Raw genomic sequence first — 27058 nt, 5'->3', positions numbered from 1 at the left:
GCCACGCCGTTCCTTAAAACAGCTTTATACAACATGCAGCATCATTTTTGCCACACTGATGTGTCCAAAATTTGCCAGGGGTTGTTTAGAATTAGGACAGAGGGTGGACATAGATCGGAGGATCCTCAGGTCACCTTCTTCGGGGATAACTGCTATGAGCTGTAAGTGGTTGGCATCGGTGGCAGCAGAGGCAAAGATTAGAGGTGTTTCTGCCCTGCTGAGTTCTCTGCTGCCAGAGTGGCTGTATCCCTGGCAACTCACACACTGACTCTTCATCTTATCCATACATCGCAAGGTGGATTCCAGAAAAGGGACTGAATTAGGAGTATTAAGATACAGGAAAGTAAGTGTTACATTTTCGAATGTGGCATTAGGAGGTTGGTTTAAGTGCTTTTCTCAGTGCTCAGACAGAACCGTGTAAGGAAGGATTTATTTTGGTTTGGAGTTTGAGGGGTAAGTCCATGGGGACTGAGAAAGCATGGCAACAGCGGTGACAGCTGGCTATGTGGCATCTACACTCAGGAGGTGGAGACCGAGAAATACTAGCATGCTACTCACGTTCACCTTATTTGTCAGTTTTTGGACCCAACCCGTGGAATGGCGCTGCTCACACATGTGGGTGGGACCTGACTTTTTAGTTAGCCCAGACTGCCGACTTCCTCATCCACATGCCCACTTTTTCTAGGTAATTTCTGATCTTATCAAGTTGACAATCAATATTAACCATCACAGAAGCCAAAAGAACTCCAGTTTCATTTAAATAGATAAAACGAGGTTCAATGATTAAATCAGTGCAGTTTCAAGAGCCCAACCTGGACCTGGGTGTTTGGTTTATCACTAAACCAAGCACAGATTTGCTTTTATCACTAAACCAAGCTCAGTATTTGCAAGGTCCGGATAGATTTAATTGAGGCATCAAACTAAACTGCATAATTTAGCCAGGAGCAGCTTCTCTCACAGCCAAGGTGAACACATGCCTAAAAATATACCTTTGACTGTATTTGAATGTAAAATCAAAATAAGTAGAATTCAGCCCGAGGGCAGTGGAGTTGAGGATTTCCAAATGGTGTCACTGAGTTGTCCTTCTCCCTGTATTTGGGGCTAGAACTCACACAGGTCATATTTTCTTCTACTTTCTGGTGGGGGGGGGGGATGGCAAACAGAGAGCTAAGAACGCTGTGTGGCCACTTCTCACAATCCTGCCAAAGGCTGTGGATTCACAACCTCTGGGCTGGCTGCTTCTACTCCTTTCCTTTAAAGCACTTAATTATCACATAGCCTTGCGGGTCCAAGTATTAATCTCCATGTAACTGATAAGGAACTGATTGTGGAGAGTTTAAGCATGATGAAAGTGGTGGAGCCAGGGTCCAGAGGCTGGTCAACAGAATTCAAAGCCTTTGATTACCTTCTATTCGGATGCTGTCCTCACTTCTCAGCTTGTCCTCTTTGTTTGCAAAAATAAGCCCAGTAGCTTAAGCTTTACCCACCTGGAAAAGTGACTGTGAGAAGGTTAATCAAAATGTGTGTCAGGTTCTTGTCATTTTTAAAGTGCTACAATGAAGCATGCAATTGTGTTGCAGGTTGTTTAGCAAACACACTGAGAGCCTTCTTACCATTGGTCATGTGTCCTTCCATTCTAGAAGGCAGATAGAATCCCGTAATACACTGGCCGGTTACAAAGCCTGTCCTGAGTGGACATGATGTTCTTCTGAAGCATCTAGGCAGCAAGCTGAATGAATAGGTAAAATTCATAACATTTTGGAAAATGGTACATGCTAAAGAGGAAAATGAAGCAAGCAGGGAAGCTAGGAGCACCGAAGGATAGACACATTTATGATAAAATGCCCCGAGGCATGGGGGAATGGGGCTGCGTCCGATATCTGCCTTGGCAAAGAACAGTGTGCTGGCTAAATATGCCTGAAGCTTGGTTTTGCAAGGCTCCACACTAAAAACAATGGACCTTAAAATAAGAAGATATGGTAGACAGATATCACACAGAGCATGCGAAGCTTAAGAGATTTACTACCTAGCCCTTTATATAAGAGACCGTTTGTAGTCTCAACCCACCTTTGATGCCATTGTTTTGGCAACCACCTTTACACAAGTGTAACTTGACAGCATTTGATTACAGATGCACTGAGCATCTCTTGCTTCCTTCCCTTGCTCCCTCCCAGCAGAAGTCATCCTGGCACTTTCAGTGTGCAGCCTTGGGTGTGAAGTACTTGATACTCTACAAGGCAACCCTGTATAATGAGGAAGGGGTGTTGATAGGTAAACAGACCCTGCCACAACTCCTCTTTCTTGTCCAGATAATTCTGAGGAGGCAGTCTAAATGCCTCCCATGCTGGTTAGTCTTTGTGGCAATTTCACACAGACCAGAGTTACTTGGAAAGACCGAACCTCATCTGAGGAATTGCCTCCATCAGCTTGGTCTGTGGGACATGCTCTTGATTAATGATTGATGTAGGGGGATCCAGCCCACTGTGGCAGGTGGTCCTGGGTTATACAAGAAAGCAAACTGAGCAAACCATGGAAGAAAGCCTGTAAGTACCATTCCTCCATGACCTCTGCTTCAGTTCCTGCTTCCAGGTTCCAAGACAAACCTTCTCCTCCCCCAGTTGGTTTTAGTTAGTGTTTTATCTCAGCAGCAGAGAGCAAACTATGATGCCGCCTCAAAAAGCCTTGGAAGGACCAAGCATCATTACTTCAAAGTAGTGATTAACTTGTTAACACGCTTGTTAACTGTTGCTCCCTGAGAGCTTCCATTGCATGTTTTTCTGGGAGCATAGGCTAAGATGGTTGGAATCAGGAGCAGCTAAAACACTGATTCTCAGGTTACACTTGCCGATCACTCCATGATAAATATGGTGGTGATAACTCTGGTATGCTGGCCATCACAAGTACTAAAACTCCCAGATGGGGAACTCAGAGGAGGTACATGAGCTGCTAAGACACCTATATCGTAAATGTTTTACACTATGATGATTGTGCAGTTGGGTGACTGTTACCATCTTAAGAACCAGGAAGAAAGTAAATGATAGACTAGTTGGCCAAGTAATCAAAACAGGTTGTACAAATCAAAAGGGCTGAAAGGGAACTCCAAGGAGAACCCAACTATGGAAACCCCAGAGCTGACAGCCATGAAATACAGACTCAGCAACGAAGAGGGTAGAGCTCCAAAGGAGACAGAACACAGAGTTTCATTAGCTTCGCATCATCAGAGCCTGCATGAAAAGAACAATGTTTGGGATCAAGATATCTATGGGTTTAGGACAAAGAATCTTGCATTTCCAGGTTCATTTGAATCCCAGAGTGCACAAAATTAGTACTTTTCTCCTCCAAGAATAAGGGAGACCCATCTGCCCTTGCCTGAATACTGACAACTTTCTTTTCTTTTCTTTTTTTTTTTTTAACTGCTTTTATTACCCTCAGCTCAATAACTAGGGCTAATCCACAACAGAGCATGACTGAAAAAAATACATCTTGTTTCTTTAGAAATAATATGTGTGTAAAAACATGCAGGAGCTGGCTGGTGAGCCAGAAAACATGCAGGGGATGAGCCTAGGGAACATGGCCGCCAGAGAAGGCAGAGTCTGGAAGGGATTAAGATGTGAGAGTGCTCTTTCACAACGTGGTGATTAATATCCTGGTATGGACACCTGGAGCTGGCCCGGAGGCTCTCAAATGATGACAGCCCATAAAAAATGAAGTTGGAGAACTGGCAGTTCTTTGGCAAAGGGCTGAGAAAGGTGTGTATGTTAGCATAGATTTTCTGTGAGGTTTAACAGCTAATTTTGTTCTCTGGCAAGACCCAGATGGGGGCATGTGGTGGTATGGACCCAGGAACTCACTTAAGAACAATGTGTCTTGTCAGCACTGTCAAAATGCTGAGAGGTGGGAGTCCTCTGTGCCTGGAGATCAGAGGGGGAGTCCGGATTCAGGTAGGCTGATAGGACTCCCAAGGATACAATCTGGGGGACCATACTTAACTATTAGAGGCAAGAGATATGTCATAACCATAACAGGCAACAAGGTAGGAGGAGCATCCCAGAGCTTTGGCTGGCAGAGAGCTGGAGGGATGCCTCACAAACCATGATGTTTTTGTGGAGAAAGACAGATGAACAGTACCTGCAGTATTGTTTGATTTCTGTAACCAAAAAAGGAAAATAGGACTTATGAGTAGATGCTTGTAAATGTCAATGAAACACAGCGTTGCTTCCAGTGTCCAGATTTAAGTTAGAATTTAAGTTGAACTGGGAGGAACACTGAATGCCACTGTCAACGTTCCATCTCAGCATCCCCAAAGGGACTGTGTAACCATTTGTCTGAGTCACAGTACACTTAGCAAGAGAGTACATGTACTGTTCTCAGTACCACCTCCGGATTAGCCTCCACGTGTTATTTAAGCGTCTACCACCGAGCCATCACCAGCCTCCAGGCCTTCTGAGATCCTGTGGATGGGAGTTCAGAATTGACTCTATTAAAAGGAGATTCAGCTTGCCACCCAAATCTCCTGGCCAGAATGTCTGACGTTAGAAGCCCTGGAGATAAGGCCAGCTGATAGTTACAGGCTGGACTGCCTAAGTGGAGGAAACATGCACTCCAGAGGGCTGAGGTGAGAGGTGTCTAGCAAGCCTGAACTATTAAGGTGAGGCAGACATGGCTGGAGCCAAGCAGGCTTGTCTGGGGAAAAGCGGGAAGTGAGGGGGGTGGGGGAAGGAAGGAGATGTGAAGGTCTTGGTTGGTTCATCTTTCTTCAAAATGTGAAGTCATTGGTACATTTTGGACACAAAAGTAAGCTGGTCTAATATTTTTTACAGGATCTTTTGTATTAAAAATAGACCCCAGAATATACTGGCTTTGGCCGGTATGGTGGCTATGAAGCTGAGCGCTGGATATAAAGTGAGCCACTGGACTTGTTAATAGATTAGATATGAGTTGTTAGAGAGTGAGGCTAAGTACGCTTTATGGCCAGAGTAACTGGAAAGCTTGAGTTGCTCATTAACTGAGACAGGAACCTCAAGGAACCACTATACAGGGACAGGCTTAGAAAATCCATTAGCGCAAAGAGCTACATTTAGTGTGAGAGTTATTCATTCATTCTTTCTTTCAATCTATCAAATTCTAATTGAGCACTATAAACCAGGTGCTGTGCTTGGCCCTGGGAATTAAATTCAGAAGAAAAATATAGCATGATTTTGCCGAGCACTCATAGTTCGGTAAATCAGGATCTTACAATTCAGTGCAGTAAAGGTTATGGTGACTAGAGGGAGGGCTTCCGGGGTCTAAGAGAAGAAGAAGGAAGAAGAAAAGAGGGGAAGGAGAGAGGGGGCAAACAGAAGAAAAGAGAAAAAGTTCCACCTGTAAGCCTCTCTGTGTTCACTAAGGGTTTCGCTCTTTAGTTCATTGAGTTTTTCCACGCCTCTGTGAGAGATAGTGTGACACTGGCATTTTGAAAAAGCTCATCCTGATCTTATAATATGAAGAGAAAGTCTGGGCTTTTGTCAATACCCCATTACAGATCCCTGTGATATGAGCAAGGCAAAGCCTTCAGAATCCTTTTTCCCTCACCTAAATTCAAACCATAGGCTGTCCCAACTCTACTTGGCAGGAAATCAAAGGGACGACTGTGAGGTGGCTCTGTCTCTTTCTGTGCTGAAGGTTTTGCTCTGCTTTCCTCTGGGGAAGAGGGCAGAAAAGGGAATCACAGTCCCTGTGCCTTCAAAGCTGGAGTCCTCACCACTCACAGACAAGAGTTACAAAACATAGCTCAGGTCAGTATTTAGTCTTCTTGGAAAAAGGGCAGAGGCATGTGGGCAATACAGTGAATAATTTCTTCTGCCACTCAAAAAGAGGATCATCTCCGTTTTATGGGTGAGAGATTAAATGGCTCAACTAAGAGGCACAGCCTAGTTCCCGTGTGACTGACTGCTCCGCACAGCCAGTCTCTGCAGCCTTGTGGAGAAAGAGGTGTGTGGCAGCTCAGAGGCTTCGAAGAGGCACAGGAGTTCCCAGAGGAGCAGAGAGGGTGTGGAGAAAGTGTGGAGAAATGAACCCGATGGGTTCAAAAACATTAGGCTCATCGAAGTTCATCTCTTTCTGAGTAGAGTTCCCATCAGGAAAACAAACCCTGTCTGGCAATGGTATGTCCAGATTCCTCCCATGTGATGCTGAGATGCCTCCCATGTGATTCTGTCTAGGTTTCAATCTGTCATCTTCTAAAATAATATTGTGAAAAGTATTAAACTGTGTCCTTATCACAAAAGCATCCCATGACTTTATGGAAACACACTACACAACCATTTATAAGAAGAATTAAAAATTTACACACGATAGCAAGATTTTGAATTCCATAATGAACTTTCTGCTACAAATCCTTCTAGATTTTTAGAATTTATCAGTTGCAAACACAGTATGCTGCCTTATTCCCTTCTTTCTTGTATAGTCCAAGTTGTAGATAACAGTGAGATATTGGGCAATGTAAGTCCAGAAAATAAATCACGTTACCGTTTCCTCCTTTCCTCCCTCCCTTCCTCCTTTTGTCCCTCCCTTCTCCTGCCCTCTCTTCCTTTCTTTCTTCCTTCCTTTCTTCATTTTTCCTCCCTCCCTCCTACCTTCCCTTTCTTTTATTTTCTTCCTTCCTCTTTCCCTTCCTCTCTCCTTCTTTCTTCCCCTCCCTCTCCTTCCTTCCTTTCCTTTTGTGTCTGTCATGGGGTGCCATGTAGCCCAAGCTTACGAGAAACTCAACATGTAGCCAAGGATAATCTTAAACTTCTTTTAAATCCTCCTGCCTCCACCTCCTGAGTGCTGGGATTGTAGATGTGAGCTACCAAGTCTGTTTATTTTCCTCTTTATTTTTTTTTTGTCTTATATCCCTGAAGAATCCAGTTTAGCCCTAAAAGGTATGTTGCAAGTCTACAAGCTTGCCAAAAACAGTGGAAAATGATTGTAGAGAGGAGAGATAAGATAGCCAAGCCTATGGCCTCTGGATTGAAAATTATAAAGTGGAACCCACAGAAAAGTCTTAGACCTCCTCTGGCCTCACAGTTAGTGCACTAAAGCACAGGCAGGCTTGGTGTGCACAGGCTCTGGCAGTAAATAGTTCAGGCTTTGAATGGAGGGCAACCTTCCTTGCAAATACCTCACTCTGTAGTGTTGCACAAAGCAATCACGGACACCACGGAAATGGACAGGCATGGCTGTGTTCCAACAGAAGCTTGCTCTTGAAAGATAGACGAGAAGCTCCACTTATCTGGAGACACACAGTCCATATGTTGTAGAAGTTTGCTCCCTTGGAGAAGATGACAGAGCCTCTCTCCTCATAGGCATATACAGTCACACAGATACACCTGAGCTCACATATCTGAGATGATAGCATTAATTCAGATTTTAAGACTGCTTTAAAACATGCATATCAAAATTTGCCACTTTGTCCATTTTAAGTATCCAGTTCCGTGGTAGTAGGTATATCCATATAGTGCAACCATGATCATCATCCATTTGTAGTACTTCCTTTATCCTGTAGTCCTGTACCCCGTAAATGATCACCTCCCCAACCCTTCAGCAAATGCCATTCCCTTTTCTGCCTCTTACTTTGACTACTCCTGCATATGGTACCTCATGGTTTATTTTATTTAGTGTAATGTCTTCCAAATCCATCTATGTTATAGCATGTGTCACACAACTGATTGGATTTTATAATGCTTTAGAACTTAATGTTTCTGTATATTTTTCTATGTCTTAAAAAAAAATTTTGGTTAGGTTGGGTGTGATAATGACACGTGGACATGTAGCATTTGAGAGGTGGAGGGTGAAAGATCAGAAGTTCAAAGTCATCTTTAGCTACGTGGTGGATTCCAGGCCAGCCTGGGCTATATTAACTCCCACCCACACTTCTCTTTTATTCTGGTAAATGCTATTTGGAAAGAATGTGAACATCACATTGAAATGGACCAATCAAAGGAGGATTCACTAGAGAATAAGCCAACTTCTCTCATTGTGAAGAGGACCACATTCTTCCTAAATCACAGTGATGGCCTTGGGACCAACACGCTAGCAAAAGCTCTGAGTGAGCTTGGTCATAGCTGCCCCAAAGAGATGACCTCTGTAGATGATCCCCAAAAGGAGCTTACAAAACCCACTTGGGAAGCATAATTGCAGTATAATCCAAAATTAGAGCAGGCTCCTCTGCAACCTTCAGGCCAGGGGGAGAACACTAGGAACTCTGCTACAATTAAGTATTTTGGTTCTCTCCCCCGATCCCCCTCATCAACTGGACAGACCACATTAACCATGTAGACAATTCATATTCATAAACATTGCTTTTTGCTGGGCTTTTAGGTAATTCCCAATGTTTTGCTGCTTGAAACAATGCTTCAAACATTTTCTTTTTACATAATTCTCTTTTATATATCCAATCACTATATTCTCACCAGTAATTTACTGCCATTGTGGAATGTTTGACTTTTGCTGTTAAGGAACTTGAGGATCCAGGGTGACTCCATGGCTAATTCTTAATTCCGTACGGATGGGGGTTGGGGTGAGGTCATGTTTGTAGGCAGGTGTAGAGATCAGAGGACAACCTTGAGTATCATTCTTTAGGAGGCATCCACATTTTATGTGTTTGCATGCCTGGTGCCCATGGAAACCAGAAGACAGTATCATATTCCCTAGACCTGGAGTTATAAATGGTTGTGAGCAGCGATGTGGGAAGTGAACCCAAGCCCTCTGGAAGAATAGCCAGTGTTCTTAAGTTCTGAGTCTTCTCTCCATCCCCCATCTTGTTTTTTTTATACAGGTTCAATGGTGGTTTGAACGAAAATGGCAACCATAGTCTCCTCTATTTGAATACTTGGTGCCCAGTTGGTAGAACAGTTTGGGAAGGATTAGGAGGTATTGTGGCAAGATAGCCATTAAGGAAGAAAAACAAAACAAAACAACAACAACAACACTGTCCTTTAACTGCCGATAACAGGCTGTCTGAGCAAACTGTGAACAAGCAGGACACTGGAAAATTGGCTGTCCAATTGCAGAGACTAAGTGGTCAGTCTTACAAAATTCCTGTTTCACAGGAAAGCCTGTCTGATATTCTGGGCATGAACACCCCAACGACACAGAGAAATCTCTGGTGACTGTCCAGGCAGTCAACTGTCTCTGTCATTTCTATAGTTCTAGAAGCTGTTTGCTCTATGCATCCTATAACTTAGGTAATATTATTTCCTTCTAGCATCTCTGATGAAGTTGAAGACTAGATAGTCATAGTTTTACTACAATTGGGCTTAAGACAATAGTTTATCTCTAAAAAAATTTTTTTAAAGATCTAGATAGATGTTTTCAAGTTGATAGATACAAGAAAGTGGTTTAGAGAAAAAAAAACAAAAAACAAACAAACAAACAAAGTGGTTTAGGTATAGAACTTAGGACTCACCAGGATAGGCTTGCTAGTGGAATACTTTTTCCAAGATTGCCAAATACAAATGGACTGGACATTGTAAATGTAATTCTTACCTGATGATTCTCATAATTCTTATTGTATATAGTTTTATTAATGTTAGAAAAACGCTAATTTCTTTTTTTTTCAATAAGTAAACTTTTTTTTATAGAGTGAAATAAATTTAAAGACGCTTGAGATAGTCAGTAATATTTTAAAAGTAGCATTTGGAAAGATTTATGCTGATAATAAAATTATATGTATAAGTGTCCATAAATAGTTTTAGCCAATTTCTTTTAAACAGAAAGGGAAAAGTATTGTGGACATTTTGGCTTATGATATGTAAACATGTTTTTTGTTACAATTCCAAGTTGGAGATTTTAGTTTGTCCATGCCTGTTAAGTGTCTTGTGCAGAGTGTGGTCTTTGCCAGATGAAATTAGTTGAATTCTAAGGATTTTGAGGGGTATAAATATGACAGCTCAGAAGTCACGGCTGCTTGGAGGAGGACTGCTCGCTCCTGGTTCGTCCTGCTGCTGCATTTTCTGTTTGCTGATTAGCTGCTTACCTGGACTTCTGGATTTCTGGATGACTGATATTGGTACTGTCCCAAAAGAATCCTACACCCCTACTCAGGGGGAAGCAGCTAAGAAAACTGTACCCCTTCTCCCACTAACTCTCTCCCTCTCCTACCTGGTATTGGGGTGTTAGAAGGGATTGGAGAGGAGTAAGGAAAAAAGATATAAGAAACATAAATAAAAGAGTTTTTAAAAAAAGACTGCTAACAAATGGCACCCGTTAAAATAGCGGCTAATATGGTACAGGAGCCAACAGACTATGGAGAGATGACTATACTGAGTGTAAGGTTTACTGCGGCTGCTCCTGCTGGTTTCAACCCTGCTTTCCTCCCAGAGGGGATTCTCTGGTTTTGCTTCATCGTCTTCCTGCATTCCATTTTAAAGAAGTTTGGGAGAATGGTTGAACAATTAGAAAGGATTGTAGAGTTTGCAATGCACCTAGAAAATTAGCTGGTAAAGGTTGAAGTGCCTGGAAAGCAAAAAGCGTCGCTGGTAAAGGGAGAACACCTGGTAACTAAGAGCTGGAATTCTCCACAATTGCTGCCCAGTCCTGCTCTGCACACTTTTGGTGTCACATTCCCACAGACTCTGGGCAGGCTGGGGAGCAGAAGGCTGTACATTCTGAAAATATTAAAGGCAAAAAGCCTGTTTCAAGAAAACAGGTTAATCTTGAGCAAACTGAGCTGCCAGATGAGCAGCCCCAGATTAAGAGATTAATACTATTAGCTTTCCTAGTGGCTGGCAAAAGTTTTAGATATCAAAATGCTCAGTGCAGCCTCAGAGATTAAAATGGTTGTGCATTAACTGAGAAGTACAGTAGTTCCTGCCAGAGAAAGAAATGAGCTGTTTCTGGCAGTTTCTGGCAGCACTGGGTTCTCTGCAAGAATGCCTGGGTAACTTCTGGCCATTAGGAAGTTGAGGCTCAACAGCAAAAAGTTTGAGTCAATCCAGACAAGAGCAGCCGAAAATCATCAGATTATAAAAGAAATTATTGATCCAAAGGGTTTGGTTCCTTGATTATCTCCTTTTAAGAAAGCAACAATAAGTTTCGTTTATATTAAAAGAAAAGTTTTTTTTTTTTTTTAAATGGAAAGAGGAAAAATGTTCTGGATAAAAACATGTTTTTGTTTTAATCCCAGGTGTGGAATGTGAGATTGATTTAAATGGTCCACAGTAGTGGACTATTTGCCTCATGCAGGCCCTGAGAGGAGCTCTTTGCCAGCTGCAGATAGTTTAAATCTGAGGACTCTGAAGAGAGAATAAATGCCAGTCCCCAGAGAGTGTGGGGATCAGAATAAGAACAAAGCTGCTCCTGCTTCCCCCATGGTTCCTGGTTGCTGTTGTGAGATGAGAAGTTGGAAATATCCTGAAACAAAGACTGGACTGGCTCCAAGGAACCCGACGACCCTAACCAGCTGAAGCAGCTAAGAGAACTGTGCCCCCGTCTCCCACTAACCCTTTCTCCTCCCTGTTTTTGGGATGTTGGAAGGCATTGAGGTGGAGCAGGGAGAAAAAGATACAAGAAACAAAAATAAAAGTTTAAAAAAAAACTACTCCAACAAGGGATAGCCTTATTGGAGGAGACAAGTCACCAGGTACTGGCTTGAGGTTTCAAAAGACCAGACCATCCCCAGTGCACTATCCATTTCCTGTTTGTGGATCAGGAAGTGAGCTCTCAGCTGATGCTCAAGCACATCCCTGCCTGCCTACCACCATGTTCCTCACTATGATGGTCATGGACTCCTATCCCTCTGGAACTGTAAATGCCCCCCCCCAAGTTTAAGTTGTGTTGGTCATGGTATTGTATCATAGAAATAGAAAAGCAGCTAAGATAGTATCTTTCATTGGCTTGGTGTTCACCAGTTAGGAGAGGCTTTCTGGCCAGTGAGTCCCAGGGCTCTGTCTGTCCTCCCCAGTGCTGTAATTATAAACATGAACTGAGACACCAAGCTCATTATATCCTTATGTTTGTTTGAAAGTGCTTCAGCTACTGGGGTGTTTCTATTGACTGATTCCACCGCTTAAACCATTGATGAATTGCACTAAGGGGAACTGGTGAGCACTGGACAAGGCACGAGCTCTTTTGTCTATTGTTCACAGATGATGTATATTTTGGGGAGGGCCAACTCTAAACCCTGGATCTGGGTCTGGATGGTAGCTGAGCTGGTCAGTGTGCAGGCTCTCCCTTATCTGCACCACCAGGATGAAGTCTCCAGCACTGCCACTGCTCGGGTTAGGCCACCCAATGCCACCATCTGCAGGAGGCAGGGTCAGTTTCTCTGCTCTCATGCCCTCTGGGATGGCTCACCCATCCCCATGCCTCCAGACCCAGCTCCGATGTGCTGCCCACTTGAGGCTCAAAACCCACTCTTGCAAGTACTGTAGTCAGCCAGGGACTGGGATAGCTCTTCTGCTCTCACATCTTCCAGTCTGGGTCACCCATGTCTTCACCATCAGGGCCAGTTCCACTGTGTTGCCCAGGCGAGGTGCAGGGCCCATTCTTTTACTAGTGAGGGGCAGGGGCAGCTCTTCCAACTACCGAAGGTGGTGAGGGGCAAAGCTGGGGGGGGCCATCACCCCCATGCCCACTCCACCTCACAGCAGACAAGTTGCAGGGCCAACTCTCCTGTGCTCATGCTCATAGGCTGGCTTGTCTGTACCCCCTCCACCATGGCAGCCTATATACTGTGCTGCCCAGGTTAGGTACAGGGCCCACTCTCCTGAGTGCTGCAGCTGGTGAGGGGCAGAACCAGCTCGTCCACCTCCTGACCCTGAAGTCAGCTTTCCTCACTTCCTCAGGTGGCCAGGGCTAAGAGGACAGGTCTCTAAGATTTTTAAAGGCCACCTTCATTGATAGGTTGTTTGTTTGTTTTCTGTTGGACTTCCAAATATTAGAAGAGGAAGAGTACTGTTGACAGGCTCTGCATGGTTTCTATTTTATATTGGGGTTTGAGCTCAAAACTGAAAAATTTAAAAAGTACAGAGCTGGGTGTGGTAGTACAAACTTGTATTCCCAGCGCTTGGGCAGTGGAGGCAGAAAGATAGAGTTGAGGTCATCTTTGGTTATATACTAGGCTTGAGGCCAGCCTGGCTTATATGAAACCGTGTCTGAAAAAGAAGATGAAGACAAAAAAGGAGGAGGAAGGAGAGAAGAAGCAGAGTAAATTTAAGAATTCTCAGGAGAGACCTGCCTGTTATGGTGTGAGTGGGCAGACGACACCCAGAGGCTCGCCTGCTGGGTGGGCTGCCCACAGTGGGCACCACCGTGATGGGCCAGTATGTGTTGGAGAGATGGGAGAGAAAGAGAAGGGAGGTGGAACTGGAGACACCAGGGTGGAGAGGAATTGGCGGATGTGAGTGGCCAGCCCTGCCACCGGAGGCCATGCTGCAGTCCTGGCCCGTGCTTCCACGGAGGGCAGTGTGTGCATCTGTGGCCATGCAGCAGCAGGGGTCAAAGGCCACGCAGCTGCAACGCTTGGGAGAGCAGGCTCCATGCCTTGACTGGGCGGCACAGTGGAGTTGCCCTGGTGGTACGGGGGAAGGTGAGCGAGGCCCGAGGGAATGAAAGGGCCCGGCCCTTTGCCAGCTGCGTGCGACACTGGGAGAGCTAGCCAGGGCAGCGCTGGAGGACTCACCCTGGTGGTGAGGGTGCAGGAGAGGTGGTGGGCTGACCAGCTCGGCTACCACCCAGGCCCAGATCCAGGGCTTTAAGTTGGCCCACCCCAACATCGACTGCCTCTGTGAACTGCTGGAGCATGTGAAGGGCCAGTCCTGCTCATCCAAAGCTGCATGACATGATCCAAAGTGGGCCACGGGGCACAACAGTATATATGAGAGGACTCCTGGTGAGGATCCAGTGTTGATAATGTAGCAGAAGCCAGAGGCCTTGAACCAGACCAATGACTCATGGCAGTGGACATTTGTAAGTAGAGATGTGTAGATAAAAGGGTATACTGTGGGACACACTGACACACTACAGCTTTCATGAAGAGATGTTTTTTTCTTTTTTTTATTATATTTTATTCTGTTTTGGGGGGAGGTTGCAAGGGCAGAAAACAGATAGGCAGGGATAGGGAGATGAGTAGGGTTGGGGTGCATAATGTGGAAGTCACAAAAGAATCAATAAAATGCTTTTAAAAAAGAATTCCCAATGGGAAAATATAAGAAACACTTTCCTAGCCCAGGCGTGGTGGTGTACCTCTGTAATCCCAGCACCCGAGGAGGCAGAGGCAGATGGATTACTGTGAGTTTGAGGCCAGCCTGGTCTACAAAGGGAGTCTGAGGACAGCCAAGGATACACAGAGAAACCCTGTCTCGAAAAACCAAGGTGGGGGGCGGAAATACCTTCCTTAAGAGTCTCCATTTATTAATAGAGGTTGGAACAAGGATTGTGTGATATGTACTTATGGTGCCTCACAGGGCTTGGAGTGGAACAATAATGTCAGCTCCCTCTATCCCATTCCAAACATGACCATTTCTTCTTTGGCTCTTAAAATAGATTTATGTGAGATGACAGTATTGCAGCTTCAAGCAATGAGATGACCAAGCGCTGGCTCACACCAGCCATTAACAAGAGTTACAGGACAGGACAAATCAATCAAGCTTAGATGGCTTGTGTGCCCCATCTCTGATCTGAAATCTTCTTGGTTGAAGGAAGAGGTGTGATAAAAGGTCATAAAGAAAAGTCTGTTGACGAAAGGAAGGTGATTCTATAGAACCCAACTTCAGAAGCAAAATGGGTCCAAACTATGTAACTGTAGGTGGGGGGTGGCCCAGCACACTCAGATCTCTGAAGTAACCCTGAAAAAACATAAAACACGAACTGTCCTGTAAGTACGTTTTTCTGAATCTGCCTGCTAATTCTTACTTACCCGTGGCCTCCTTTTCAAAGGGCCAACTGTAGCCTCTTTAACCTCACTTAAACTTTAGCTTCTAAGCTTCCATGGTGTGCCCGATTACATCTGCGTTGCCCAACACAGAATCTCATGAGCAGACTAGGATTGGTCTAATTCTCTTTGCTGGGAAGGACTTCCTCTAGGATATGTCAGAAGGTTCTGCCTGCTTCGACATCATATGCTCATGTTGTTTTCAAACTTAGATGACTAGAGGGATGAGGTGGGCTTGGAGAAAGCCAGACAGCCACATGGTGCTGGAAGCTCAGCTCCCAGGGCTGTAGCCACACATGGTTTTGTCTAAAAGTGGCTTTGTTTGTGGTAGGTGTGCCATGATTGCGATGTTTAGTAGATACTTGTTGCATTTTTTAATTGTCCAATTTAGAAATGGCCTTGTCCAAATTGAATAATTTATACCAGAGAACCTGAGAATCAAAGAGATTTCGTGATATGCCCAGAGTCATTTTAAGTGATGGAGCAGGAATTAAGATTTGAGCTTTTTTTCCAGTATATCATTGCACTTGTTGGTTCTATGTGAACCTGACACAAGCTAGAATCATTTGGGAAAGGGAAACCTTAAGTGACAAAATGACCTCATCATACTGACCTCTGGACAAAACTTTGAGGCATTTTATTGATTGATGAGTCATATGAGAGGTCCCAGATCACTGTGGAAGATGCCACACCTGGGAAGGTGGTCCTGGATGCTGTAAAGAAAACAGACTAAGTGAGCCAGAAGGAGTAAGCCAATAAGAAGCACTCCTTCGTGGCCTTTGCTTCAGTTCCTGACTCTTGGTTCTTGCCTTGAGTTCCTGCTCTGACATCCTTGGATGATGGAGTGTGACCTGAGAGTTGAAAGTTGAAATAAACCCTGCCATCCTCAAGTTGCTTTTGGTCAGTGTTTTATCATAGCAATAGAAGTTATACATAAAGTTTAAAGCATAATTACAGGCAGTGCTGTGGTCACCTTCTACCCACTGGTCTCTTGCCATATACAATACAAAGGAATATTAGTCCGTAAAAAATTATAAATAATTGAGTAGGAGGAACTGTTCTAGATAGTACAATAAACGAACCTCACATTTTGCCCCCACAGTATGCACTCTGGGAAAGGAACACAGTCAATAAATAATTATGGAAAATAAGTAAATCATATTGCATATTATAAGGTGACAAATGTTATGAAGAAATAGAGGAAGGGAGATTAGGAGTGCTGAGGAAGTCATAACTTAAATTGCCAGCCTACTGCTGATCTCAGCATGATAGGGAGAACTTGCAGTTCTTCCCCCATGCTGCAAATGTCCTGCGGATAAACTCTGTGTGTTCCAATGGAATACCACTCAGCTATTAAAAACAAGGACATGATGAAATTTGCAGGCAAATGGATGGAACTAGAAAAGATTATCCTGCGTGAGGTAACCCAGAACCAGAAAAACATGCAGGTTATATACTCATTTAAAAGCAGATATTGGCCATATAATACAAGAAAACCATACTACAACCCACAGACCTAAAGTAGCTAAATAACAAGGAGGACTTTAAGGAAACTGCTTGATTCTCATTCAGAAGGGCATATAGAATAGACACCAGAAGCAGTTGAAGAAGGAACAGGACAGAGCTTACCATAGATGTCTTTGGAAAAACTCCACCTAGCAGGGGATCAAAGCAGATGCTAAGACTCACAGCCAAACTTTGAACAAAGTGCCGGGAGTCATATGAAAGAGTGAGGCATAGAAAGACCTGGATGGGACAGGAGCTCCACAAGGAGACCAAAAAAGCCAACAAATCTGGGCCCAGGGGTGCCTAAAGAGACTGAGGCACCAACCAAGGATCATGCATGGAAAGGATGTATCTGATAGGCAGCTCAGCCTCCATATGGGTGTCCTACTAAGGGGAGCAGTGGCTTTCTCTGACATGTACTCTGATGCCAGCTCTTTTATCACTTCCTCTGGGTGGGGCGGCTTTGCCAGGCCACTGTGGAGGAGAATGCAGGCAGTCCTGATGAGACTTGATAGGCTGGGGTTAGATGTTAGGGGAGGAGGGCTTCCCTTATCAGTGGACTAGGAGAGGGGGATAGGTGAGAAGAGGGAGGGAGGGCAGGACCAGGAAGAGATGAGGGAGGGAGATACAATTGGGGTGTAAAATGAATAAATTATTAAAAAAATTTAAAAAGAAAAGAAAAAAAATTGTGTGTGTTCGTTCTTCTCCCCTTTGCCCATTGCCTTGACTGTGATGAGTTTGGAATAACTACTGGTTGAAGAGAATCCTTTTGTGGACATCCTGAAGTTTTTATTCTGTTTTTACTTTCTCCCTGTGTTACTTCCCTCCAGCAAGATGCTTCATAAAACCCCACCACTGTCTGAGTCAGTGTAGACATACGTCTTTCCACACCCCTTGGGATATTAGCCCTCATGAGATGCACTCTTCCTACAAAGTTGCGGGGAGAAATTAAAACAACACAGGGAATATAACCAAAGTGTTCAACAACACAACCTCTTTCAAAGAGTCCAACCCTTCAGAGGCATTGTAAAGGTGGGGAGGTTCTTTGTCTGCTGTTCTGGTGAATATTTAATAAGCGGCTCTCTAGGGCAGCGAGATGAGAAACTAGGCTTTCTCATCTCCAGGGTAGAAAATACTCTGGGATGATTTCAGGTTAAGACGTGTCACCACTGAGTGTGCACTTGTAATGCCCAGCACATCCGGGGCTACATCTCCATCACACAGATGTAACAGGCAGAGGAACTGCAAAAGCATATGCGGTAGCAAAATAGACCAAAGAATTAACACTTCCTGTGTTGGCGGGAGAGATGGCTCAATGGTTAAAGAGGAATCTAGTGCTCTCTTCTGGCCTCTGTGGACAACTCCGCACTCATGACACACACACACACACACACACACACACACACATATAAAGTAAAAATAATTTTAAAATAATTGGGAAGCAATAGATTTTTAATATAATTTAGGTAAGTGACTCTTAATAGTGATGCATGCCTGTAATCACAGCACTTGGGAAGGCAGAAGTAGGCAGAGCTCTGTGAGTTCGAGGCCAGCCTGGTCTACAAAGTGAGTCCAGGCAGACAAAGCTACACAGAAAAAAACCTCTTTCAAAAAAAAAAAAAGCCCAAATAATAACAACAATAATAACGTCCATGTGTAACAAACAGTTTCTACGGTTCTGTACCTGTCACCTATCCATCTCCTGTGGTGGCCCTTGTAGGCCACTGATCCACGGGCCTTCTCTGCTGTGCCCATTTTATGACAAGGATGAGCTCTCATTTTGAACACTGGACATAAAATAGAAGACAGCTTCATTTTTTTCCTTGTGCCCGCCTTGCTCATATCTTTCCACAGCTCCCTTAGCACTGTTATGTAGCTTCTCTGTCTTCCACGGTAAGTGAGGGTATTGGGGACTTTGTAAAAATTCCTGCGTTGGAGCCACCTGCACTAGGTAAATGGTTCTATTCTCCAGTGACACTCCAATCTCTCGTTGTCTTATTCTCCTCCCTGGGTTCTCACTTTACTTTGTGCCACGTGAGTGCTCTAACCTGTGGGACCTTGGCTGGTCGGTGAGCTGGAGTGACTGGGGACAGGTCCAGCCCTCAGACGCCAATTCTCTCATTGGGTCCCCAAAGCAATCCTGTTGGACGAGTCTTGATGTTTCAACATTACAGAGGAGAAAAGTGTGGCCTAGAGTCCTACTAGCTGCCTTTCTTTGGTCTTTGCATGAACACTGGCTCAGCATGTGTTACCTTTCAGCTGGCAGTTAGAGGTGCAGACTAAGTCTTTTTCTCTCAGAAAGGATTTGGAGATCTATTCCTGGGAGACCCCATCACAAAAATCTCAGCACAGTGGCATTCAGGTATAAAGACAGAGCTGGAGCTAGGGCCAGCTGAGTGTAACCAACATCTAAGCACATCAGTCTTGAAGGAGACACACCTGGATATGGGGTTCAGTTTGTTCCTGGGGTGGACTCCCCCACTTCATTCCCTGGCACCCATCTCTACCTCCTGGAACTTTATTTTTCGATCCCGAAGGGAAAAGGCCATTAGGAGGCAAGCTCGGTCCTTCACAGCACGGACTTAAAACAACTGCACGCAGATGACCCCAGGGATACTGCATCTGAGGAGCAGATGTGTCCCTGGGAAATTCTTTGAAGAAAAGCCAGTGTGCTGCAGAGCAGATGCCCAGGGTCAGGCAGAAGGGAGAGGGTGGGAGAGAATGCAAGGCTGGACTATCAGAGAGATCTGTTCTCTAGAACACCAGGATTCGAGTGTAAGCACTCTTTATAGAACTGTGCCCTTGAGCAAGCCACTGAGCCTTTGAGCTCTTTCCTTCTCTGCAGAAATGGGAACAGAGGGAGAAAAAATGATAGTGACTATCTATGTGCTAGACAGTCACACATGCATACTTAAGATTATCTGTGTGGTACTTCCCGTGAAAGACTGAGCCCAGCATGAGAACACCATGCTCAGGAAGCAATAAAGTGGCAGATGTTGTTATAGTCATCCTCTTAATTGCACGATTAATGAAAACAATAGGAATAGTTATCATTTCTGGCATCTTCTGGGCACTTTCTGGGAGCCAGACACTGTTCTAAATGCTTCTAGGTGAATTAACTCACTTGCTTTTTTTTCCTACCTATCCCATGAGGTCAGCCTATTTTTTTTTTTTTAAATTTTCAACTTACATTTTATTTTTGGTTGTGAGCCTAGCCTTTAATTCTGAACCATCTCTCCAGCCTTCAACTTACATTTTAAAAGAAAGGAAAGTTTAAATTGTGCAGTCACGGGATCCTATCACTTCTGCTGAAGAGCACATGGTCAAGCTTGCGGCTTGCCAGTTCCTTTGTTGCTTGCAGAAATGTAGATTGCTTCCACCAATGTGAGAGATAGGCAGGCACCCTTTTTTCTCATTTTCTTTTTTTTAAGTATTTTTTATTATTATCATTTGTTACAATTTATTTACTTTATATCCCTGCTGTACCCCCTCCCTCATTTCCTCCCAATTCCTCCCTCCCTCCCTCTTCTCCTCCCATGCCCCTCCCCTAGTCCACTGATAGGGAAGGTGCTCCTCCCCTTCCATCTGACCCTAGCCTATCAGGTCTGATCAGAACTGGTTGCATTGTCTTCATCTGTGGCCTGGCAAGGTTGCACACCAAAGGGGGAGGTGATCAGAGAGCCAGCCACTGAGTTCATGCCAGAGAAAGCCCCTGTTCCCCTTAGTAGGGAACCTACTTGGAGACTGAGTTATGGGCTACATCTGTGCTGGGGTTCTAGATTATCTCCACTCATGGTCCTTGGTTGGAGTATCAGTCTCAGAAAAGACCCCTGGGGCCAGATTTTTGGTTCTGTTACTCTCCTTGTGGAGCTCCTGTGCTCTCCAGGCCTTTCTATTTCCTCCTTCTTTCGTAAGATTCCCTGCACTCTGCCCAAAGTTTGGCTATGAGTCTCAGCAACTGCTTTAATACCCTGTTCTGTGATAGGCTCCTGTTCTGTTCCCTGTCTTCTCCCGTTTCCAGTGTCTATTGCATTTGCCCTTCTGAATTAGGATTGAGCATCTTCCCTAGGGTTTTCCTTATTATTTAGCTTCTTTAGAAGTATAGATTTTAGTATGTTTATCCCATATTATATGGCTAATAACCACTTATGAGTGAGTATATACCATGTGTGTCTTTCTGTTTCTGGGTTGAGGTCAGTCTATTTTTAACATCACTTGATGAATAAAAAACTGAAGCCAATTAAATAGATTGTCCAAGGACACACTGCTAGAAAGAGACACAAATCTACTAGTTTTGTCCACTTTAGAAGGAGTATCAAAGACAGAGGGGCTGAGCAGTGTGGCTGGGGTGTGAGTAGGCAGAATCCATCCCTGGGTTTGTTAACAGATGAAATGATATCATGCATCGGAAGCAAACAGCCTTCTGTACTGTTGTCTGGAGGCTTTGGCCAGGAGGTGAAGAAGCCTGTGTCCTCCCTCTAGTTTAGATGCACCCTCTGGCTTACGACCAGGAGTCTTTCAGGAAATCATGTCTGGACTTAGCATGTCATTTGGGTGGGCAGTAGAGGCTTGTTTCGTGAAGCAGTGCAGGAGCCACGCTTGCTGGAGAGCTGCTGTGCCGGAGGCTTGTGAGGCCACCAGTTGGCAGCTGGCCACCGCCATGTGCTGCTGGGTTACTAGCGGTCACCCTTCAGCCTTCCAGCCACACTTGTGTCTCCAGTGGCCGAGTCTTCACTCTCATCTGGAGCCGCAGGCAGCCAGGCACAAAAGAGGAGGCCAGAGGCCTCTGATAGAGGAGAGCAATCTAAATGTCAGGAAGCTGCTTTCTGCTACCTGTGCCTAGTGCTTACAACATACCCCTCTTCCACAGTGTTCCTCGGGAACTGCATCCTTGCAATTGCTGGGAACATGCCCTCTTCTCAGGTTTGGGTGGTGTTTGTGGAGGTCATAAGGAACCCCGGAAGCCAGTCTTTGAGGGCAAGTCACTGTTATATGCCTTTAGAACTGTCTCTGTATCATTTTGGGAGGCATCCTGGGAGGGGCAGCTCACAGAACCTCTTTTCATGTGCCAGCACAGGCAGGGCCAGAGAAGGTACTGTAGAATCCTATTTCCTGAGGGTAGGCCATACTCAGGTTTTGGGTTGGAAGCTGGATTTAATACATAGAGGTGATAGTAGCAGCTCAGTGTGTGTGTGTGTGTGTGTGTGTGTGTGTGTGTGTGTGTGTGTGTATGTGCAAGCACAGTGCATGTACACACATGCAGACACACATGTAAATGTGTGTGGACATGCATGTCTAAGGCCTAAATGGAAAGAATTCCAGAGAAAGGGACCAGAGACTGTCTGGGAAGGCACCCAGGGCCCAGGCTGTCTCCACTGTTGGTGTGGCAGAAAGGAGCTGGACTTTAGCCAATATGGATGTGGCCTTGACTCCTTACTCTCATATTCTGGCTGGTCCTCACAGCTTACTATCTCACTGGACTCTCCTGTGAAGCCAGCGCCCCGGGGGAGAGCAGTGCTTCCCACATGTGGAATGTGGAGGTGAGCACTAAGCTTCAGGTAGCTTCTTTCCACCATGATCAGTCAGAAGCAGCTCTTCCCAAACTGTGGCTGGAGACCCCTTTGGGGGCTGCATATCAGATACCCTGCATATTAAATACTTACATTACGACTCACAACAGTAGCAAAATTACAGCTATGAAGTAGCAACAAAGTAATTTTATGGTTGGGGTCACCACAACATGAGGAACTGTAGTGAACGGTCACGGCATTAGGAAGGTTGAGAACCACTGGTAAAGGCAAATGTCTAAACAAGAACTGTTCATTTTCTTATGAAGATCACACAGTCCAGTAAAACATGACATTCACCCATTTCAGATGACTTTGACCCTACTTGTCAAATATTTCTAACCTTGGCATTATTGTGATACAGTACATTCTCCTCTGAGGGCCAGTTTTCACTCCAAAAGTGCTCTGAGTCAGTTCAAAGTGGAATAAAACTTCCCCAGAAAAACATGATTGCGACCTCCAGATCTACCTTGAAGGAGACAAGGGCAGACGAAGAATTTCAGTTCCGTTAATTAAATAGCAGTTTTCTGTACCCCACCCCACAAGATTCTATTATTTGAGGACAATTTCTACATGCATTATGCAGAATCCTTAAAACACAATCTCTCTTCCTGCCCAAGTTGTAGATGCCAAATCTAGTCAGAGAGGAGCAAGAATTGCCTGGAGTCACACAGCTGGCCGTTTGTCAGCTCCGTGTGCTCTCAGTGCTCCTACGTGCTTTCGGATTGTGCTGCTTGGTTTTTCCATCTGTGTCCTGTCTGCAGCCTCCGCTGCTGCAGCATCCCCTCTCTATGGGAGGTCACAAGCTGCCACCAGCCATCAGCCAAATTAGGAAGTGTTCATCGGATGTCCAGCTGCAGCTGGCATAGAGCTCAGGGGTGTCTGTCCCTCTTGAAGCTGACAAGGGTTGGAGAGGAGCAAATGCCATGCATGTCTGGGTCCCGTCAAGTCCCTGCCAGCTCAGAAAGACTAGGGAGGCTTGTGCTACTGGTCCTTCAACACCTGCCTGTGTCTCTTCCTGCACTGTCTCTTAGCAGATGGCCATGGCATCCCCAGCTGCACGGTTGAGGACCCGCTGCAAGCCTCGTCCTGGAGCCACCTGTGATCCTTAAAGACCATCAGCTCCCCTCACCTCGACTCCCACACCAGTCCATCACCAGCCTGTGCCTTTTGCTGCCTGCATAACTCCCTATTCAATGTGCTGTTCTCCAAGGCTGGTGCTCTGGCCTTGTGATTCCTCTTCCCAATCTCTGCTGTCTAATCTCTCTGGCCTCAAGGGAATCCTTGCAGCATTTTTAGATAAAAATAAAATCTATTTGTGTCATGTCTCACTTTTGCTAGGATGATTTTTCATCCTCCTCCTTCTATTCCTTTGCAAATAACAAATGTTTTATTATTAAAATTTACTAAATTTCATAAAATTATATAACAGATTTGCCTGTCTTAACATCTATATTCTACTTTAAAAGTTATTGTACTTTTTTGCAATTTAAATTTATAAAAATATATACAACCTCCCTATTCAAATCTTCAAGTATCCACTTTTATCAGCAAAATGCACCATCTTTATTTTTGAATAGCAAACACATAATGGTATGAACTAAAATGAACAGATACATTTTGATCTGAGCATACACTTAATTCTTGGCTACCAGATAGTTAATCCCTAAATCCACTCAAATAATTATTTTTCCTCCAGTCTAACACAATCTGTGGTTGACTATGAAGAGAGTTGCATTTGTGTGATAGCTGCTAAAACTCATGAAGTTCCTAAAGGTCTAACTTCAGGCTTTAAAGGACAAAACTGAGGGCTAAGCTGCTGACTTAGTGAGTAGAAGTGCTTTCTGGGTAAATGTGAGGATCCAAGTTCAAATCTCCTGAGCACATGTAAAAGCTGTGTGTGTACTGTAATGCCTATAATCTCAACACTTCTATGGGGAGACAGGAAGCTGAGATAGGAGAATCCCCGGAACTTCATGGGCCAGTTATATCAGCATTCATGGCAGAAAAACAACAGGGAGACCCTGCCTCAAAAGAAAGAGAAGGTGAGGTGGTCCCCTGACATCTACAAGGGCCAGCAGCAAATCAAGCTGCTCCCTGTCCTGTTATCACTCCAAACTGCAGCCACTAGCCTGACAGTAGCAACTCAATGAACCCTGAAATGACATCTATGCCCCTGAGATGCTCATGTTCTATAGAAGGAAGAACCAAGGAATGCTGGAAGCTACGATAAAGAGACCGGTCGTTAATCAGGTCAGCAGTTGAGGTGAGAAAGGATGAAAACTTAAACCAGGAGGAGGGGACAGTCATGGGTAAGGAACCAAGGAAGGGTGACATCGGAGGTAAGTGAAGACCAGGTGACAGTGGGGTTTCTTGCTGAAATAATGGGTAAACAGTAGTGTACCTGATTACACTTTCTGCTTCCTTACTTCTTCCTGAAAACTTTGGGATGATAATTAAATTAATTTCGTTCTTTAAAAGTCTAGACACCCAAGGCTGAACATGATGGTGAACACCTGAGAGCTTAACACTTAAGATACTGAGGCAGGAGGAAGATGGGTTGAAGGCAAGCGTGGGCTAAACAGTGAGAGCCTATACCAAAACCAACACATAACAAAACAAAACCAAAAAAAAAAAAAAAAAAAAAAAAAAACAACAGTGAGAGTCTATACCAAAACCAACACATAACAAAACAAAACAAAACAAAAACAGTGAGAGCCTATACCAAAACCAACACATAACAAAACAAAACAAAACAAAACAAACAAACAAACAAAAAAAAAAAAAACAGAACCATGTACGGAATCTCAAACCTGGAATTCAAGCACTCAGGAGGCTGAGATAAGAGTATTGCTCTGAGTTTGATCCAGTGTAGGTTACATAGTGAGTTTCAAGCCAGCCTGGACTACAGAGTAAGACCCTGCATCAATAACAAAATAAATGAATGAATGAATGAATGAATGAATGAATGAAAAAATAAGAAAGAAAGAAACAAAACTCTGCCAGACAAACCTAACCAAACAGAAATACAGACATTAATTTAATTTACACAGTTAACCCAGCTCAGAAAACTCTCTGTCTTTTAGGCCCATCTAACCCATGAGAAAAGCTGTCCCAGCTTCCCTTGTAGCTAAAACCCAGAACTCCATTAACGTAGTCCGTTCAGCCGATGACACTAGGATTGATCTAGAGGTTATCGACCTCAAAAAGGGGTTCCACAGAGCCCACTCTGGCAATGATGGTCATGGGACACACACACATTCGTAGAGGTACTAGAGACAGAGACATTAGGATGACCACCATTAGTATTCATGGTGGAGCTGTGACTTCCTGTCTGTAAAGACACTGTGTTCCCACCTCTACCGTGTGGTTCAGTCCCGTTCCTGGGGACTAACCTCCAGCACTCTCTATCAGTTTACGACTTTTCAACGAGCCTTTAATACATGCCTTTTCTGTGTACTAGGTAAAGTGTTTCTATTTGTCACTAAATCTGTGACTGCTGGACTACTTCTCCCTGGAAGTTTCCATCTTAAATAGGTAACTGTCATCTGAGAGCAAAGGAAATAAAATGGTTGTGCAGAATTATTACAAATACATACAGGACGTTAATTTACATAAGGTACTCCATGCTTCATTTGCTTTTTATACAAAATAATCTTGATATCACCAGTGAGGAAGCAGCAGCTGAAGTATCCCAAGGTCACACAGCCAGTAACGGTCAACGCCAGCAAATGTGGTGCTCATATAAACTTTACCTGCCATGTTATTAAAGAAAGTCATCATTTGTATAGCCTTGCAATTTATCCAGTCTGATTCACATCCCTTGACTTGTTTTCTCTGGATCATCCTCAACAGATAGAGAATGAGTAATTCTCACAGGGGAATGTAGAGTAGCTTCCGAATTGACTTTGCTGCTGTTGCTGTTGTTTTGGGACAGGGTATTACCGTGCAGCCTGGGCTGGCCTCAGTATTGTTATGTAATTCAACCAGTTCTCAAACTCAAGCTCCTCTTGCTTCAGCCTCCTAAGTCCTTGGATTTCAGGTGTGCACCACACACCTACCTTTGAACTGGTTTTAGAAATCAAATGGAACAAGAAGATAACCTTGAAGTCATTCCATTAGCAGGCAGCAGCCAGGTCTCCTGGTTGGGATGGGTCCTGGCACAAACCATAAAAACAACAATTAACAATACTTTAAATCTTGTAGATATTTGCTAGGCCGTTTGTTATGAAAGCAGGAAGTAGGCAGGCTCAATTCTGGTTAAATGGATCCATACTTCCATGGACTCAGCTCTTCTGTCTTGCCATAGTGTGACCCTTGACAGCTTTGAGCCACTCAAGTCTCCTAGGAGTGGAAAGTTGGACGGTCAACCTTTCTCCTGAAGCCCCTCACTCTTGAAGGTCGCTGGCTGTTGCCGCGTTACGTACGGATCCTTTTCTACTCCAGTAACTGGCATGCAGGGATGAGATCTGCGCGATCCGCTTAGATGAGTCACCTGCTGAGGAAGGATGGGACCTGCTACCTCACCACCATGGTGCTTGCTCACAGCTGCACAAAGTCAGGGTTCGGTATCAAGCAGGCAGGCAGGCAAGTGAAAGTGGCTCTTGCGTATACAACAGAAGAAGGTCTGTCAGGAACTGAGAGGCGTTTGAAATGGACACTGGATATACATTGGAAAACTGGGGCTTCTGCCCCAAGCTGATTTACTTTCTTAATAAATGATTGTTTTCGATAGAGTTGCATGTTTAACACTCATTGCTGGCAAGTCACTGAACCTCTCTGGACTTTGACCCTCGAGTCTCTGAGATGAAATGACCATAAGAAATAATTTTAGGCCTGAATTAGTTACTTTTTTGATTCCTTGAACAAATACCTGACAAGAAGCAACTTAAGGGCTGGAAACATATTTCAGTGGTTAAGAACATTTGCTGTTCTTCCAAAGAACCTGAATTTGATTTCCATGTCTAGTGACTCTACCTGTAACTCCAGATCCAAAGAACCCAAAACCCTCTTTTGGCCTCTATGGGTACCCAGACATGGGGCATACACACACACACACACACACACACACACACACACACACACACACACA

This window comes from Psammomys obesus, unplaced genomic scaffold, assembly GCF_907164565.1.
Source record: "Psammomys obesus unplaced genomic scaffold, mPsaObe1.curated_primary_1811, whole genome shotgun sequence".
NCBI classification, from domain to species: Eukaryota; Metazoa; Chordata; class Mammalia; order Rodentia; family Muridae; genus Psammomys; species Psammomys obesus.
The sequence above is the reverse complement of the archived record's forward strand: the minus strand, read 5'-3'. Positions refer to the sequence as shown.